Source organism: Heteronotia binoei, chromosome 21 (assembly GCF_032191835.1).
Source record: "Heteronotia binoei isolate CCM8104 ecotype False Entrance Well chromosome 21, APGP_CSIRO_Hbin_v1, whole genome shotgun sequence".
Classification (NCBI taxonomy): Eukaryota; Metazoa; Chordata; class Lepidosauria; order Squamata; family Gekkonidae; genus Heteronotia; species Heteronotia binoei.
Window position 1 is genome coordinate 53,877,707 of NC_083243.1, and position 17,763 is coordinate 53,895,469.

Consider the following 17,763-nt stretch of genomic DNA (forward strand, 5'->3'; position numbering starts at 1 on the left):
CAGGGGCCACAGGACTCTCGGGGCCACAGGAGAACTGGGAGGGGAAACTGGGAGAGGAAATGGAGCGGGAGGAGGGGGCCAGGAGGAGGCGAAGCGGCCGCGGAGCGGGAGAGAGGGGAAAGGCGCCCTCTGAGCGGCGAGGTCTCCCGCCTTGAGGCGAAGGGAGGCTGTGCTGCAGCCGGCGGCGGGCTGCGCCGAGCGGCGCCTCTCCAGGTCCCCTTTGCCTCCTCCGCGCTGGCTCCGCCCGTGCCGTCCTCCGCGCTGCCTCCTCGTCGGGCTCGGCGTTGCCTGCAGCCTGCCAACCTGAAGAGTGCAGCCGGGCCAGGCAGGAGGCGAGGAGGTGCCGTGCTCGCGCCGGGCCGGGATCATGCCTGAGCGCGCTTTCCTCCGGCTCGCAGGGTGAGGCAGCCTCGCCGGTTCAGGTAAGAAGAAGGCGCCAGCGCCCTGCTCCCCCGGCGGGACCCGCGAAGTTTAGCCTTTGCCCCGGCTCGCGGAGGGGCTGCAGCTGGCCAGCAGGCAGCCGGCGTCTGCGGGGCGGGGGGCGTCCCCTGGCTCCGGCGCCCTGCTGCAGCTCTGAGGGGCCACTCAGAGCGCGCCGGGCCAGCCGAGGGAGCTCCCCACCCAGTCCCCAGAGGCCCCGGCAGTAGCTGGGCGGCGGGGCGGGAAAAGAAAGTCTGGAGGCGCCGCTGGAGATCGGCCGTTGAGGCTCGGCCTGGCCGGCGACTCCTTCTCCTGGACGGCTGCGGCGCATTTCGCACACCCGCCCGCCCGCCCCCCACCCCAGGCAGGCGCGCCGCGGTCCTTTCTCCGGCCGGCTGTTTTTAACTTGTGCGCGAGAGGCATTTCACCTCAGCGAGCGGTGGGTGGTGAGCTAGAAGAGCAGCCCTAGCCCTGGTCCCCGGTGAGGCGGGGCTGCACTAGCTCGTGCCTTCTCACTCGCAAGGCAACTCGGCGGGATCGTCGCGCGGGCAGCAGGAGGCTGGCTTTCCACTTTGGAAGGGTTAGGAGTCTCAAAGCGGAGCCAGGCTGGCGATTCCCTCAGAGTGCCATTTCGTTAGGAAAAAGCTCTCCTGGCTGTACAAGAACAAGGCAGGAGGAGCCTCTTATTTTCACGCAACCTTCGGCGCAAGCCTTATAATAGGCACAAGGGGAAGAGTTACAGAGCGCGCGATCCTAAGCAGATCTACTCAGAAGTAAGTCGCATTTTAGTCAATGGGGCTTCCTCCCAGGAAAGCATCCTTAGAGGAGTGCAATCATAGAGAAAGAGGGGTTATTGGGCATTTCGGCAGACAGTTTGTCTGTTCTCCAAGGAGATTGTGGCGGTTAATCCTCACCACAACCCTGTGAGATTAAGCCAAACAGGCAGATAACAGGTTATCCTCCATTGTATTTCATGGATTTGCACCTGGAACTTCATAGTCCAAGCCCATCATTGGGTACACAGATCTCTCTAGTGTTATTTCATTTTATTCAGCAGGTTTATACTGTCTCTTCTCCAAGTTAAGCCTATCGTTATTGCCTATGTAACTCTACTTTATGAGCAGCAGTTTCCGCACAATACAGTAACCAAGAGGTCAAACATGAGGGGGACTTAAGCCACTTCCTACTGCTTTCCTGTCAGATGCATGGAGGAAAGCCACAAATAGCACAGATCGCAGTTTTCCATCACTAGCTGTTGCACCGCTTGTGCAGTGCAGAGTCCCCAAACTGGTGCCCTTGTCAATCTTGATAATCATGGCACTCTCTCTCCCCCTCCCCAATATCCCTTCCATCCTTCAGGCAACAGCAGCCTGTGAGGCAGATATTATAGCATGTTTCTCCGCACCCCCACCCCCAAGCAATGCTTAGATGTTGTGCATTTTCTGTTCCATATCTTGCATCTGTTGTTCTGGTTTTACAGCACTTGCACATGTGGGGTTGAAATTAGGTTTTGCTTAATGTGAATGTAAAATTAGCATTGCCTAGAATGTGTATTCATTTTTTTAATGGTTCTTTTCCTCTTTGTGCTGGTCATGAGCAATATGTACACACTCTCACAAACTGTATGTAAGTGGCTGAAAAGCACTTTTAGAGTTAGGTATGAAAAGGCTCTTTGTTACAGAAGTCCCCATCCTGCACTTTCACTTCTGACATGCCACCAACCAATTCCATGATGGTCCAATGTCTTCTGGGTTCCAGGAAACAAAATATTTGCTTCACAGGGATGAAGCAAATAATGATAAGTAATGATGAGGTTAGAATGTTCAACTTGAGAAATCTAGGACCAGATCCCTGCTGGGGACATGACACTAACTAGATGACCTTGCTGGACATTCTCGTTCAGCCTAATCTACCTCACAGGGTTGTTGTGAGGAAAAAAGAAATGGAACCCTCCATCCTAAACTTCTTGGCAGAAGTGAGGAATGGATGCATATAAGGAATTAATGAATGTTCTGAGGGGTGGATATCAAACTGAACCTATGGCTATGTGCTGTTTATATGGTAGTTTTACTCCCTGGAGAATTGCTATCTATCTCCCGGATGGAGGCCACAGTTATCCTAAGGGCAAGTGTAGCTACCTGGAGATAAACTGGCATGTTGCCTTCATGGTATGTCAACCAAACTCTAAAACCACAATGTGCCTGATCACAGGAATCTCCTTGACATAATTTAACATGCAGAGTCAATTGTTAGCCCAGTCCAGTATTGTCTGACTGACTTCCAGAAACTCTTCAAACTCTCAGGCCTGGAGAGGTAATGTCTAGCTATCCAGTATCCTTAAAATGAAGCTGCCAGGGATTGGATCTGAGACCTGTGAACACAGCATATGCTGTTTTAGTGAGCACTGCCCCCTTTTAATTCTTTCCCTAGCAATATCAGAGCTTTTTCTGAGCAGGGATGCACAGGAACACAGTTCTGACTGGCCTGGTGTCAGGGGGTGTGTCCTAATCAGCAAATGATTCTACAAAAAAACCCTGTGCAAAACAATGGTGGTATCGGAGGTGTGGCCTAATATGCAAATGAGTTCATTCTGGGCTTTTTCTGCAAAACAAGCCCTGAGCAATATTTTTTGGCACTATAAAGACAGAAGCTCATGAATGACCAGAATTGCAGTATTCTCCTAAGCCTCCCCACCTTGGATCTGGGATATATATTTTCCTGCAAAATAAAGCAGGAGGGTAGTAGCCCATTAAAAATTAACAAAATGTTTTCCAGTCCAAATTTTTGTGAGTCAGAACTTACTTCATCAGATGCATTGGAGTATAAACAGGAGGATATTACAAAGACCATTGCCCATGACATCCTCACCTCCCTGTTGTCTATATAAATTATAGATGAATATACATCTCATTGTATCTGATAAAGTGAACTCTTACAAAAGTTTATGCTGGAATAAATTATATTTGAAGTGTCATTGTACTCCTGTTTTGTTTTGCTGCTGTAGACTAACATAGCTACCCATCTGGAAGTATTTTCACGCAGCAAAAATATTTCTGTCATATTGTGTTTCCCAACTGTGCTTTCATCCTGATTTCTCATACTCATTGCCCTATTGCTACACACTGATTCATTAATTAATAACAGGTTTGAAATGTGTAATTTGAACCAGGTTTTGTCAGAAGTGCCTTCCTGTGAAAGGGGGTGGTAGTAAGTCATTCTCATCTCTTAATTTCAGCAGTGTGCTTAAATACACAATTCGCTTTGTAGAGGCCCCCTTCCTTTTTTTTTGCATGAAATGTTCTTTAAAATAGCACCTGTTCCAATTTTCAGTGATCCTTTACCAGCTCCTTAGAAGCAAGAGAATTGACTTTTTCAGCCCTGAATCAATTGACAGCTCTGGGTTTGCTGAGGAGTTCAAGTAGCTTAAGAGAGCAATCCTAAGCAGGTCTACTCTGAATTCTACTAAGGTCTATTCAATGGGGCTTACTCCCAGGAAAGTGCTTTTAGGATTGCACTGTAATAGTCCAATCCTAAAAGTATTGGGAGTAAGCACCACTGAGTAGACCTTAATGAGATTTTGAGTAGACCTGATTAAGTCAGTGTTTCTCCAATTCAGAAAAAGAGAGGCATTGAGATACCACCAAGGGGGAGCACAAGCCATTGTACATGTATTTGGGATGATTGGCCTATAAACAATCACACTTCAGGGTTCCCCAAAGTATGAGTCATATGGGACAAACATGAACAACTCTAGCGTAATACCTTTTTATTAGGATCAGCTAAGCTTTATAAAATAGTGAATACATGTCCTTGAGTTCCCTAGAACTCTTCATCAGGCTGGATACTAAATATAAAAGGAGGCAGAGGCAAAAAGATATTTGAGGTCATGATGGCCAACGGCACATTTAGTGTCTGTAGCAGTCTCAAAATGGAGACCATGAAGTGTTTCAGACAATAGAATTACATAGTGCTAGGTGCAAATCAGACTTCCAGATGCCTCAGATGTTTCCAGAATGAAGAAGCAAAAATGGAATCTCTGAGAGCAAGTTTTGTGTAGTGGTTAAGTGTGCGGACTCTAATCTAGGAGAACCAGTTTGATTCCCCACTCCTCCACTTGCAGCTTCTGGAATGGCCTTGCGTCAGCCATGGCTCTTGCAAGAGTTGTCCTTGAAAGGGCAGCTTCTGGGAGAGCTCTCTCAACCCCACCCACCTCACAGGGTGTCTGTTGTGGGGGAAGAAGATATAGGAGATTGTAAGCCACTCTGAGTCTCTCTCAGAGAGAAGGGCAGGGTATAAATCTGCAGTCGTCTTCTTCCCTTTGAAAAACCTGTTGGAGATGCTGAAAGGGAGGAGCATGATCAGAAGTCCCCAATTGCTGCAAGTCCAGAAAACTCTGGCTACAGATAGAGACACATGAAAGATATTGGGGAGGAAGTGAGGGGGGACACTATTAAGAGCCAGGCAGGATGTGGCTGAGGTTATGTGCAGGGCAAAAAGTTGTACAGGAGACATGGGATCAAAACTGGGAGGTGGTAGCATGGGAGGTGGTTAGATAAAAATATGGAGCAGAGGTCCATCAGTGGCTATTAGCCACAGTGTGTATATATATATATGTGTGTGTGTGTGTGTATAAATTTTTGGCCACTGTGTGACACAGAGTGTTGGACTGGATAGGCCATTGGCCTGATCCAACATGGCTTCTCTTATGTTCTTAAAACTGGTATATTCAGTCTCCATGGAGGGTTCTGGGATGGAAGACGTGCAACACCTTGTAAGTTCAGAAGGCAACAGCAACTTCATAAAGAAGACCAGCTGCTTCCTATGTGACGTTTTTTCCTAAATGGAGACAGACCCAGTATAGAGAGAAGAATGGTCGCTGACACTATGATATGCATCATAAGAGTACTTGCCATAAATACATCAATCTGGCAGCTGCCTTGTGTCTTAAAGTGCAATCCTATACAGAATTGCACAAAACTTATTGACTGGAGTAACTCTGCATATGATTGCACTGTTATTTATGTAACATCAGGAAATAAGCTATCATGCTATCCTTCATACATGAAAATGTACACACACAATCATTAAAAAAGCAACAAATAGATACTTAACCTTTTCTTTCCTCTTTGTTTTTCTATTCCAGTTATCCCCTTCCACTGTTGGAAGGGGCTGCATACATAGGAAACATATTTGCAACTCAGTCAAGGGAGATGGGTGATCTGGAGTTGAAAATTCAAGTATTATGCCCAATTTGGACCCCAAAAACTGTGGCACCAACTTCTTCCCTAAAATTGCATCACTCTGCAAACAGCCAGCTGATTTTTCTCCTCCAGTCTGTTTCATCCTTTCTTGCTACAGACGCCCCTCCCTTCTGCAGTGTGTCTTCTGAGCATCTGGGAGATTATGTCCCCAGAGAGATGTATTACAAGCACTTTTACAAGACAAATCTTTGATTGTCAGGTTTCTGCTTTATTCCCTAGACTTTTAAGATCTAGGGAGCTTTCTACAAAATTTCAGATCTGAAAGACATAAAAAGTTATTTTGGGCCATGGCTGATGGCAGGCTCTCTCTCTCTGTGCATTGGACACCTGACAATAAAACCTATATTCTATGCTTTTAAAAAATCAGCATGTTTACAGATGTTTATTGACTTTTTTCTTTCAAGATCCACATTTTCAACAAGAAACATACAGAGGTTGAATGTAACAGTCCAACAAATAAGCAGAATTACACAGCTGAAGTGGCAGGGATCACTACAAAGCAGCCAAATTTAAAAATGCCCAGATATTCCCTGATTCATCAGCAATTATTAGCAGTCAGGAAATACAAAGGCTAGGGATGCTAAATTCTGGGAGAACATGCTACATTTTCTACATATCTACTCTTGGTGGAGAGGATACATCCAAGCCTTGTTCTAGCTGCACTAGAGTATAAGAATGTGATTTCTGAAACACTTTCCACCAGGGCTGAATGTGAAATAGTGACTAAAACATATATCTTTGAAGAAATTTCCGCAGCATGTCATAACTGTCCATTGTTTTTCCAAGGTGCAAAGCTGCTGCATTTGAGAACCAGCTCCAACATTTTGCATATACATCAACAGGAACGTAGTATAAAGTGCTGGATTGCATTGGTGAAATTAAGTTAACCTTTAACAGCTACAGACCATAGAGTCAATTCACACATTCATCTACAAATCATCAAATGCTGGGAAATTTGAATAGCTGCCAGCCCTGACTGTACCTAAACTATCTCTATAGACTTGTTTGTTTTATTTAGATATTTATACCCTGCTTTTAATGGAGACCCAAAGTAGCTTATAATATTGGTCTCTCCCTCTGTTTTTTTCCTTACAACATCACCACTGTAAATTAGGTCACACTGAGAGTGTGCCACTGGTCTGAGGTCATTCATCAAGTTTCCATGGCAGAGTGTGGATTCAAACCTGGTTCTCCCAGATTCTAACCTCACTCTAACAACTACACCATGCTGGCTCCTGAATTATGCCAGTTCAGTTGCTAAAGATACAGTGGGAATTTGAGTGAGCCAGAACCCTATCTGTTGTTTGGGGTTGGGTCACATTGTTCTGCTTTCTATTTGGTCTTAGGTTCAACTGGGTTACTGTTGGGAACTACATCTATCACAGAAGGGGCAGTTAGATTGTACTGTAACTGGAGATGGAATACTGCAGAACCAACCTGTGATAAATAAATGTCCCTTCATCTTCCTGTGCATTGATTGGTACAAATTCAGAAGCAGAGCTGCTGCTTTGGATTATGAGCACTTCAATCAGCTGCTTCTCTTATGAATAACATTGTATGAAGATGTTAAGTTATAAAAATTTAGAAATACATTTAGAAATACATTGCTCTGATAAAGCACTACAGACAATCAGATACAATCAATTAAAAAAAAAATCCGTGCATTGCTTATAATTTTTTTTAATTACCTATAAATTGTAATACAGGGTTGGAGAGGGAATCCATGCTATACTCTGAATACCACCCTTAATTCTGCCATTAGAACAGAGTTCATATTTCCTGAACAATCCTATTTTCATATAAACCACCCTATTTTTGAATATATAAGTTCTGTTGCTTGAACTATCCAGCCATGAATAGTTGGAGTATAGCTAGATTTCAGCGTAACTAAAACAATCCTTTTTGAATCCAAAACAATGCTTTTTTTCACCAAAAACATGACAGGTTTCTGGGCACATACTCTTTTCTTCACCAATTCACACAGTTTATTAGTTTACTTCATTTATCATGTACCTTCCTCATTGAGATTTAAGGCAGATTACAAAATTATAAAACAATGTAATAAAGACTAGTATAATACATGCAATAAACCATGAGGAAAAACTGGATTACAATCGTGATCTTGCAGCCTGCAGCGTAGCTGCTAGGCTGCTTGGATCTGTTTGCCCTCCAGGGCGGGAGAGTTGGTCTGCGCCCTGTTTGGGCGCGCTTTGCAGGGGGCGGGGTTTAGCCGCGTCAACGGCTAGCTCCCCGTCCCTTTCCTCAGTCCCTCGGCGATCGGGAGCGCGTTCGGGAGGCTCTGGGTCACCGGGAGCCTTTTCGGGAGGCCGTTTCTGTTGGCGGTCGTGTCGGCGGCTTTTTTCGGGTCACTGGAGAGAGAGCTAGTCGGCTTCTGGAGCTCCTCGTGAGGCGCGGCGGCGGCTGAGTTGGGAGAGAGCGAGTCGGCTTCTGGTGGGAGAGAGCGAGTCGGCTTTTGGTGCTCCTCGTGAGGCGCGGCGGCAGCGGCTGAGTTGTGGAGCGGATCGACATCGGCAGGCTGAGTTGCTCTGGGGGCTGGGTGGTCCACGGGCCCTGAACTGAGTAGCACAGGATAGCCTGGTTCCGTCAGATCTTGGGAGCTAAGCAGGGGTTGGCCCTGGTTAGCATTGGGGTTAGCCTAGCCTGGTGGAGTTGTGGGTGTTTATCTGGGTTAGCCTAGCCTGGTGGAGTTGGGGTGGTTGCCGGGGTTCCTTGCTCCTGGCTTCATTGTGGGGCTGATTGACGCCAGCAGGCTGAGTTGCTCTGGGGGCTGGGTGTTTAACGTGGTTAGCCTTGCCTGGTGGAGTTTGGGTGGTCGCCGGGGTTCCTTGCTCCTGCATTTTGAGATCAGTAATTATATGCTGCAGGAGCTTGGTGGCCCAGAGTGTTAAAGCTGCAGTACTGCAGTTTGGGCTACTCAAAATTAGGAGTTAGATCCTGGTGGAAGCTTGGGCCAGGTGAGGGTCTTTAGGTTGCATTGGTCTTCACGGGAGGTGGAGTCAGGCAAAAACCCCGCACCACCCTTGGTTAAAGTGGAGTGGCATTAGGCTGTGGTAGCTGGGGCTGTTGCTAGGCAGTTTGGGCGGCCATTTTGTGGGTTCCTTGAGAGAGGGGCAGAAAGACAGTTGGGCGGCCATTTTGAGGTGCTGGTAGCTGGGGCTGTTGCCAGGCAGTTTGGGCGGCCATTTTAGGTTCTTTGAGAAAGGGGCTGAAAGATAGTTGGGCAGCCATTTTACGTCCCCCCTTTTTATAAAGCAGGTGGGCAAAATGTCTGGGGGTAAAGGTTCAGGCAAGTCTAAGGGTAAGAAGCCTGCACCCAGACCATCTAAAGCTCCTGTTAGGAGGCCACCACCTCCGTCATCCTCTTCGGATGAGGAGGATGAAGGGGCGGTGGATTATAATATTCTGACTAGGCTGCAGGCCTTAGAGCAGGCGGCGGGTGTTCCTTCCTTAAGTAAAGGGGGCGATGTTAGGCAATCCAAAAAGGCAAGGCAGGCTAATATTCTCACCAGGTTGTCCATTCTTGAGGGCAGGTCTGGTGGAGTCGTGCCTGGCAAGGATGCCGGTTCCAGTGGCCCCGATGCAGGTGCGGTGGAGGAGGCGCGGACGTCGGGCATTGGTTTGCCGGTGGTGCTGGCTGGACTTGGAGGTAGGTCCGGTGATGGTTTGCAAGTTGGGTCTGGGCAGGTTTGGCCATGGGGAACATGGGGACCTGCTACAGTAGCCGGGCTTGGCACCTCAGGGACAGGCTTAGGTGTGCCTACTCCTTCTGGGGCTGGGCTGGTGCAGAATTGGGCTTGGCCAGGGGGGCAGGGCATACCTTGTGTGCATCCGGGTACAGGGCAGATGAGCTTGTCTGGTCCCATTTTGGGAGCACCATCTCAGTACGGAATGGTGCCTTTTTCAGCCTTGCCTTTTGGGGAGGTTGCTCTGCCACTCGGGGACCATTTGCTTCCTGCCACAAGGGAGAAGATTTTGAAGGGAGAGTATGTGGACTTATTTTCCCTTCTTTATCGAGAAATGGAAAAGAAAGACAAAGAGGATTTAGATGAAAAGGAAAAGGAGAAGCTGCGGAAGAGAAAGGTTGACAGAACATGGGCTAATTGGTTGCCTGGGTTCTGCATTTATGCCGGGGTAATTGCCAGGGCGCAGCCGTGGCGGGCGGCATCATTGTTCCAATATTTGGACATTATTTATAAGGGTTATACTGCCTTTAGTGGATCAGCCTGGTTACAGTACGACCAGGAGTTTAGAATGCGGGCTGCCCTATATCCGTCCCTCCAGTGGGATCGGATTCACCAGCAGCTTTGGCTGCAGGTTATGTCTCCGGCTAGGCCTAACCTGGGTGACCGATCAGATAGTGGTCACTTAGTGAGTAGGGCGTCTTCATCTGCTTCGTCGAGCTCCCCCCGCGGTACAGTGGGGCAGGCGGTTCAACCCCGCTTGCTCTGCTGGGACTTTGGATCCCTGGGGGGGTGTAATAGAAAGGCGTGCCAGTTTAAGCACGCCTGCCCCTTGTGTGGTGGATCCCATGCCTTTGACAGCTGCCCTAAAGCCCGGGGGCGCAGGAATCCAAAGAGGCCTGGCGGGAGTGGAGGAGCTTTTCCAGCCAAGAAAGGGGCCCAGCCCGATAAGGGTGGGTCCGCTTGAGCGATGGCTGGCTAGGTATCCTAGGAGGGCTGACGCTTTGTACCTGTTGGAGGGTTTCAAGTTTGGGTTTAGGATCCCTTTTCAGGGGCCTCGAGTTCCGTTCATGTCTAGAAATCTTAAGTCTGTTCAAGGTTTGGAACAGGTTGTTAGAGACAAGATTGCTAAGGAGTTGGCTGAGGGAAGGATCCTTGGTCCTTTTTTACAGCCTCCAGTGACTACTTTGAGGGTCTCGCCTTTAGGTGTGGTACCCAAAAAGACGCCTGGTGAATTTCGTTTGATTCACCATTTGTCTTTTCCTAGGGGGCAGTCAGTGAATGATGGGATCCCAGAGCAGTTATGCTCTGTCAGGTATACCAGCTTCGACCAGGCCATCGCTGTGGTGAGGCATTGCGGGGTGGGGGCTGAGTTGGCGAAATGCGATATTAAGTCGGCGTTTCGCCTTTTGCCCATCCACCCCGATGATTTTGATCTCTTAGGGTTTTCTTTTGAGGGCCAATTTTACATGGATAGAGCATTGCCGATGGGCTGCTCTGTGTCATGTTCCGCTTTCGAGCGTTTTAGCACGTTTTTAGAATGGGCTGTGCGGGAGAAAGTGGGGTTGCAGGACGTCGTTCATTATTTGGACGACTACCTGTTTGTGGGGCCAGTAGGGACAGGGCAGTGCGGTCAGCTGCTGGCTGGTTTTGCTGAGCTCTCTGCTGAACTTGGGGTACCCTTAGCGCCGGAAAAAACGGAAGGCCCAACCCAGAGGTTGACCTTCCTGGGGATTGAGATTGACACAATTGATCAGTTGTCTAGGGTGCCTTTGCAGAAAGTGGAGGAGCTGAGGGCTAGGATTAATGCATTTCTTCTTAGGAAGAAGGTCACTTTGCTGGAATTGCAGCAATTGGTGGGGCACCTCAACTTTGCTTGCAAAGTGGTTACTCCTGGTAGGGCTTTTCTTAGGAGACTGTGTGATGCTATGGCAGGGTTGCGCTTGCCCCAGCATAGAACTAGGGTTACCTGCAGCATGAGGGATGATCTGAGGGTTTGGCAGGAATTTTTGGAGTCGTTTAACGGGGTCTCTTTTTGGAGGGAGGACTTGATGCTTGAGGCCGAGCTCCAGGTCATGTCTGATGCTGCAGGATCTTTAGGCTTTGGAGTTTATTTTCGCGGACATTGGTGCGCGGATGTTTGGCCTGATTCCTGGACGCAGGTAGCGGTGAACCAAGATCTTACGTTTCTCGAGTTCTTTCCCATTTTAGTTGCGGTTTGGCTGTGGGGGAAGGATATAGCCAATCACACTGTCCATTTTTGGTGTGATAACATGGCAGTAGTCCACGTCATTAATTCCCTTTCATCCAAATCGCAGCGGGTAATGAGGTTGGTGAGGGCCTTCACTCTGCGCTGCTTGCGGCTTAATATATTGTTTTTAGCCAGGCATGTTCCTGGGGTGAGCAACGGGGTGGCTGATGCTCTATCTCGTAAACAGATGGAGAGGTTTCGTCAGCTGGCCCCGGAGGCAGACGGAGAGCCGGTGCCAATGCCCCAGGAGTTATGGCAGATTGGAGAGCCGAAGCCTGCAGAGCGATAGGTCTAGCCATTGCGCCTAGCACTCGGAAGTCTTACGAGCGGGCCGTGCGGCAGTTTGAGGACTTTCGGGCTGAGGTAGGGTATCGCAGGGTTTGGCCCCTCCCGGTGGAGGAATTGCTCCATTACTGTGTGTCGTTACGAGGTAAGGGGTTGGCCGTGCGATCTATTAGGGGGTGCCTGTCTGCATTGGCTTTTGCAAGTAAGGCACTTGGTTATAGGGAAGATACGGCAGATTTTCGTCTTCGAAAGATGCTGGAGGGGTGGGCTAGAGAGGCCGGACCCAGGGTTGATACGCGGAATCCGGTGTCTCCGTCGATTCTGCAGGGGTTGAAGAGGGTATGAGGCGTGGTGTGTGCCTCGCCTTTCGAGGCATGTTTATTTCATGCCGCGTCCTTGTTAGCCTTTTTTGGGGTGCTTAGAGTGAGTGAGCTGGTAGCTCAGTCTAGAAACGATGTTTCTGGTAGGGCTTTGCAGTTGAGGGACCTGAGGTTTTTGGGGCCTAAGGCGGTCATTACTGTCCGTCGCTCGAAGACGGATCAGTTGCAGCGGGGTACTGTGCTCGAGCTGGGTAGTTGTTCAGAGCTCGAGTTGTGTCCAGTTAATGCGTTAGCTGCTTATTTGGCAGTGCGCGGGCCCAAGGACGGATTTTTGTTTATACACATGGATGGTAAGCCATTAACGAAGCACCAGTTCTGGGCTGTTACGTCCAGGGCGTTGGGTGAGTTAGGGTTATCAGGGGTGCGGTTTGGTACCCACTCCTTTAGAATTGGGGCGGCCTTGACAGCGGCTGCCATGGGGTTTCCTTCCACCTCTATTCAGAGGTTGGGGCGTTGGCGTTCTTCAGCCTATAAGGCATACATACGCCCCTTTTGCGGGCACTGAGCACTTTGGATTGGGTGCATGAGTTGGTTCCATTTGTGTTTAATGGTTTTTCTCTTTTTAGATGCTGCTGTTCCTGGCCAGAGGAGCCGGTGCCGAGTTCTCATCTGCGGCCATAGCTACGTGTTTTGGGCTGCTCTTCAAGCACGGAGAACTGCGGTCGGCTCTCAGCCAGCATGCGGTTATCGAATGGCAGGGGCGCCGGGGCCTCCAGTGGCCAGGCTTGCTGCCGTTGTTATTCAAAGGTAGAGCGGGTCCTCCTCCACAGGTCTTAATTGTTCACCTGGGAGGTAATGATCTGGGGTTATTGAAGGGTAAGGCCTTGGTGTGGCAAGCCCGGGATGTCTTCCAGCGCATTAGGGAGCGATGGCCGGAGACCACGATAGTTTGGTCAGCCATGCTGCCCCGCCAAGTGTGGCGTCATGCTGTGGACCCTGCAGCCTTAGAAAGAGCTAGGTATAAAGCCAATAAAGAAATTAAAAAATTACTTGAGAAGGGTTTGGGCCACTATTTACCCCATCCGGATATTTCGGTGAGATGTCCTGACCTCTACAGAGGGGATGGGGTACATCTCTCGGAAAAGGGTAATGTGCTTTTTCTGAGAGATTTGCAGCAAGGGTTGCGGGTGGCTTTGGGCCTCCCGGTGGGTGCTAAGCCCTAAGTAGAGACTTGGCCTTATTAGTGGCAGGTTTTAGGGGTTTAGGACACTATGCGGCTAGGGGAGGACTGTGAAGCATCCCCCACTTTGGGGGAAATTTGGGGTCTGGCATGATCGGCCTTGGGGTTTGGAGACCCGGGTTGGAGAATGCAGACTGTCCAGGAGGCTCGGCTAGAGGGTGCCTTTCCGCCAAGACGTGCGTCTGGGTTTGGGCCCTCTGGTGCGGGCCTCCCTGCTGGGCCTGCCTGGAGGGAGCTGAGCAGCTCAGCTCCGGAAGGGGGGCTGGGTCCTCGCCCGTTAATGGCAGGGGAGCGGTCGCGGTGACCCCTAGCCCTGGCCAGGCCGCTGGTGGGGTACCCTTGCTGTTCATGTTGTAAGTTAATAAAGTGGCCCAATTTCAATCCAATGCATCGTGTCCGACTCGTTATTTCGACCTTGGTGGGCAATCGTGATCTTGCAGCCTGCAGCATAGCTGCTAGGCTGCTTGGATCTGTTTGCCCTCCAGGGCGGGAGAGTTGGTCTGCGCCCTGTTTGGGCGCGCTTTGCAGGGGGCGGGGTTTAGCCGCGTCAACGGCTAGCTCCCCGTCCCTTTCCTCAGTCCCTCGGCGATCGGCCCTCCCACCCGCCCTGTCTGCTATGTGGGCATTGCTGGTTGCCTCATTCGGGGAGCCGGGTAGGAATTTTTTATGCCCCAGCTGATTGGCTGGTGCTGGGGTGTGTTTTTCGCCTACCCTGCATAGCAGTGCAGTGGATTGTGGAATTGGCTCTGGGAAGGTGCCTTTAAATAGGCGGTCACTTTAGTTGGCAGGTTTTAGGGGTTTAGGACACTATGCGGCTAGGGGAGGACTGTGAAGCATCCCCCACTTTGGGGGAAATTTGGGGTCTGGCATGATCGGCCTTGGGGTTTGGAGACCCGGGTTGGAGAATGCAGACTGTCCAGGAGGCTCGGCTAGAGGGTGCCTTTCCGCCAAGACGTGCGTCTGGGTTTGGGCCCTCTGGTGCGGGCCTCCCTGCTGGGCCTGCCTGGAGGGAGCTGAGCAGCTCAGCTCCGGAAGGGGGGCTGGGTCCTCGCCCGTTAATGGCAGGGGAGCGGTCGCGGTGACCCCTAGCCCTGGCCAGGCCGCTGGTGGGGTACCCTTGCTGTTCATGTTGTAAGTTAATAAAGTGGCCCAATTTCAATCCAATGCATCGTGTCCGACTCGTTATTCCGACCTTGGTGGGCAAAGAGAACCGTGAAATAAAGGCATTGTAATGAGTTCCAGTTAATACTGATGTATGAAGTGTAGGTGAGCACGCATATATGTGGGGTTACTGCTTGGATTTTTAATAGAAAATTAAAACTGCATCCTTATAAGAACTGCCCTTCTTCTCAATTCTGTTTTGCTACTCCCTTAATTCCTTTATAAAAATGCCCTCCCAAAGAGTTCCATGCTAGTTACCTTGTAGCTTGATTGTATGACTAAGACATCTAATGAGTGACGCAGGTCCTGCAAAACTGAGTTCTTGGACATGGGATTTTTCATTGATTGATACTCTTATTGGAAATGGAACTTTGTGTCATTTAGAATATTACTTGGTCTTTGTAGGTTCTGGGAAAGATGGATGCATGTAAATTTCCCTGTCCTCAGTGGGGTTTGCAGCTTCCACTGATTTAGTATCATCTCTGAATCTCATTAGATTTCTCCTGTTCCAATTGCCAGACTTCTAATGAAGATGCTGCATCAGGCCAACCTGGATACCTCCCACTCCTGTATTCCTTGTTTATTTCTGCCCCTCACTTATTTACAATCTCTGTCAGCTTTTCAGTGTTTGTCTCTCTGCCAGAATCATAACTGTGCCCAAACAAATGTGTTTTTCAAATCAGATTGCATGAGACAGCACAGTTTCAAATCTCTTAGATTTTTTTTTGTCACTTAATGTTTTTTTAACACCTAAAGACTTGTTGGGCACTTCTTAGAAACAAGCTTCAACTCTTCACTCCAAGAGCTTCCCATCTTACATTACAGAAGCTACAAAATTCGGAAAGAAAATAAATGAGAAAAAGGGAAGGAACGACAAAAACGTCGGTAATAAGATCACACTGTCATTCAGAGAGGCCCAGTCACAGCATGCCAGTTCCATTAAAAAATCCATATCTGACATCTCTTGCCAACCTCTCCCTCCTTGCTTGCCTGTGTCTGGCAAAACAGCCCACATCTCCTTGTCACCAAGTTCTCCATATTAAACTTTACATCTTGGCACATGTCAGAATTGGAAAGGGGATTCAGCAACTCCCCCTGTTTGAGAACTGGAGCCACTTGCTGGCAGCTGCCTTTTGCACGGGTAGGAGATGAACTGAAAAGACACAGAGAGAGGTGGATGTGAAGACCCAGGGCATCTCTCTTCCATCTCTGGCTAACTTGATCCACCTTTTAAAATTGGGATTTATTTATTTATATCCAAAACAGCCTACATCATTTTGTGGGGATCCAAAACAGCTTACATCATTTTGCTGTCCTCTGTTTTATCCTCAAGAGAACCCTGTGAGGCAGGTTAAGCTGAGAGTCTGTAACTAGCCCAAGGTCACCCAGCAAGCTTCCATGGCAAAGCAAGAATCTGAACCTGGATCTCCCAGATGTTAGTCTGACACTCTAACCACTGCAGCATGCTTTCAGTCAATGCTGCTGTGTTCTGCTCAGCGTAAAATTTAGGGATCCATCTGGAGTAGATTTGAACTGGATCAGAACTAATTGGAAACTACATAGCCAGAGGCTTACTCATAGTAACAGCCACGCCAGTGCATTAATAAAACATAGTACAATAGCAACAGACAGCAAAATCCATTTTAGTGGGGGAACAGAGACCCTGGACTCAATAGCAATCATACTAGTTTGCCCTGTGAGTACTACCTTTCTCACAAGAAAATCCACTGCATCTTTCTCATAAACTATCTCCTGTAGATTCTTTCCTCATTAGAATTTTAGGTAAAAGTTTGTGAGAATCATTCCTGTAACTTAAAATCAACAATAGAAAAGCAATTCACTTAAAGGCACTAGGAAAAAAATGTTCTCAGTATTGCCAGACACCTTAAACAAGATTTCAGGTTTTCTAAGATGCCAGCTGTTAACCTAAGCAATCAAGTATAAGTATTCTCTTGAATTTTTAAGCAAACAAGAGATTTTTTTCCATTTAAGAATTCTTTTATCCTCTATCCTTTTGTACCCTCAAAACGTATTTCAGAAATTCAAAAAAGACGTGGAAAAAAGTATAGTCTCCAAAATACAGGTTATTTTTTAAGCGACAGCAGAGTAACACTAAAAATAAATTGTAGCTGGTATGTTCTTTAAATACACAGTATTATTATTGTTACTAAGGAGCAAGGCATTCTGGGTATTGTAAGACAATGATAGCAATAGTCCTGTCACAGAGCATTCAAAACTCAGGTAGATGTAAAGCCAGAACAATGAATATAGCATAACCAGAAAACAGAATTAATGGGTAGTAGAAGAAAGATGCTATGATTACACATACAGGGCGGGGGGACTTTCTGCATGAACAAAGTGTATGCATTTTTTAAAATACAGATATACCAGCATTCTTCTGCCCCTTTTTGTTAACTTATGTAGGAGGTAAAGAAGCATTAGGAAAGACAGGTTGTCATATGTGTGCGTTCTATAACTAAACGGTAAAATCTGATTTAAAACTATTAGGATTTCTTGTATGAGGGATCTCACAGTACTATCTCCTGTTATCATCACCCCCCTTTTTTTTTGTTTCCCTGAGCACAACCCAAAGTAAATTCCTAAATATGTACCAACAGCAGCATTTCACTGCTGATTGCACAATTTAGTGCTACACCAGGGTCAGTACACCTTTGACACACACAGAGAAAGAGCATAAGTTTCAATTAAATGAGTAGGCCACATTGACCATTACTATTTATCTCACATTCTCAAATTTTCTAATAGTCAACAATCTGTTCCTAAATTCTTGGAAATTCTTGTAAATTAAGGAAATTGAAGAGGATGAACTCATTTATTTATTTAAATAAATATACTATTTTCTATTAGCTAAAGGTGGCTTACAAATCAAAATTACATGACAGTTAGAGCAACAAAATACAATCCCTGATGACCCCCTTCCCTCAAAAGATACCTGCAGTTTACATCCCATTAAAACCCTTGTCACGTAAAATGGCCTTACAGGGTCACCTGAAGATTTTTAAAGGCTGCAGTTCCCTCACTTCCTCAGAGAGCGCATTTCACAAAGGGGGAGCTAAAGTGAAAAAGGCACAGGCTCTGAATGATGCCAGGTGGGCTAACTTAA

General features: G+C 47.8%; 1 protein-coding gene across 1 annotated transcript in view; it reads left to right on the plus strand.

The window, feature by feature from the left end:
• The first annotated feature begins 374 nt into the window (after positions 1–374).
• SYNDIG1L (synapse differentiation inducing 1 like) overlaps positions 375–17,763 on the plus strand; it is a 59,965-nt gene continuing 42,576 nt past the window's right edge. The window contains exon 1 of the mRNA XM_060262848.1: positions 375–422. The gene's annotated coding sequence lies outside the window, so the exon portion shown is untranslated. The remainder of the gene's footprint in view (positions 423–17,763) is intronic.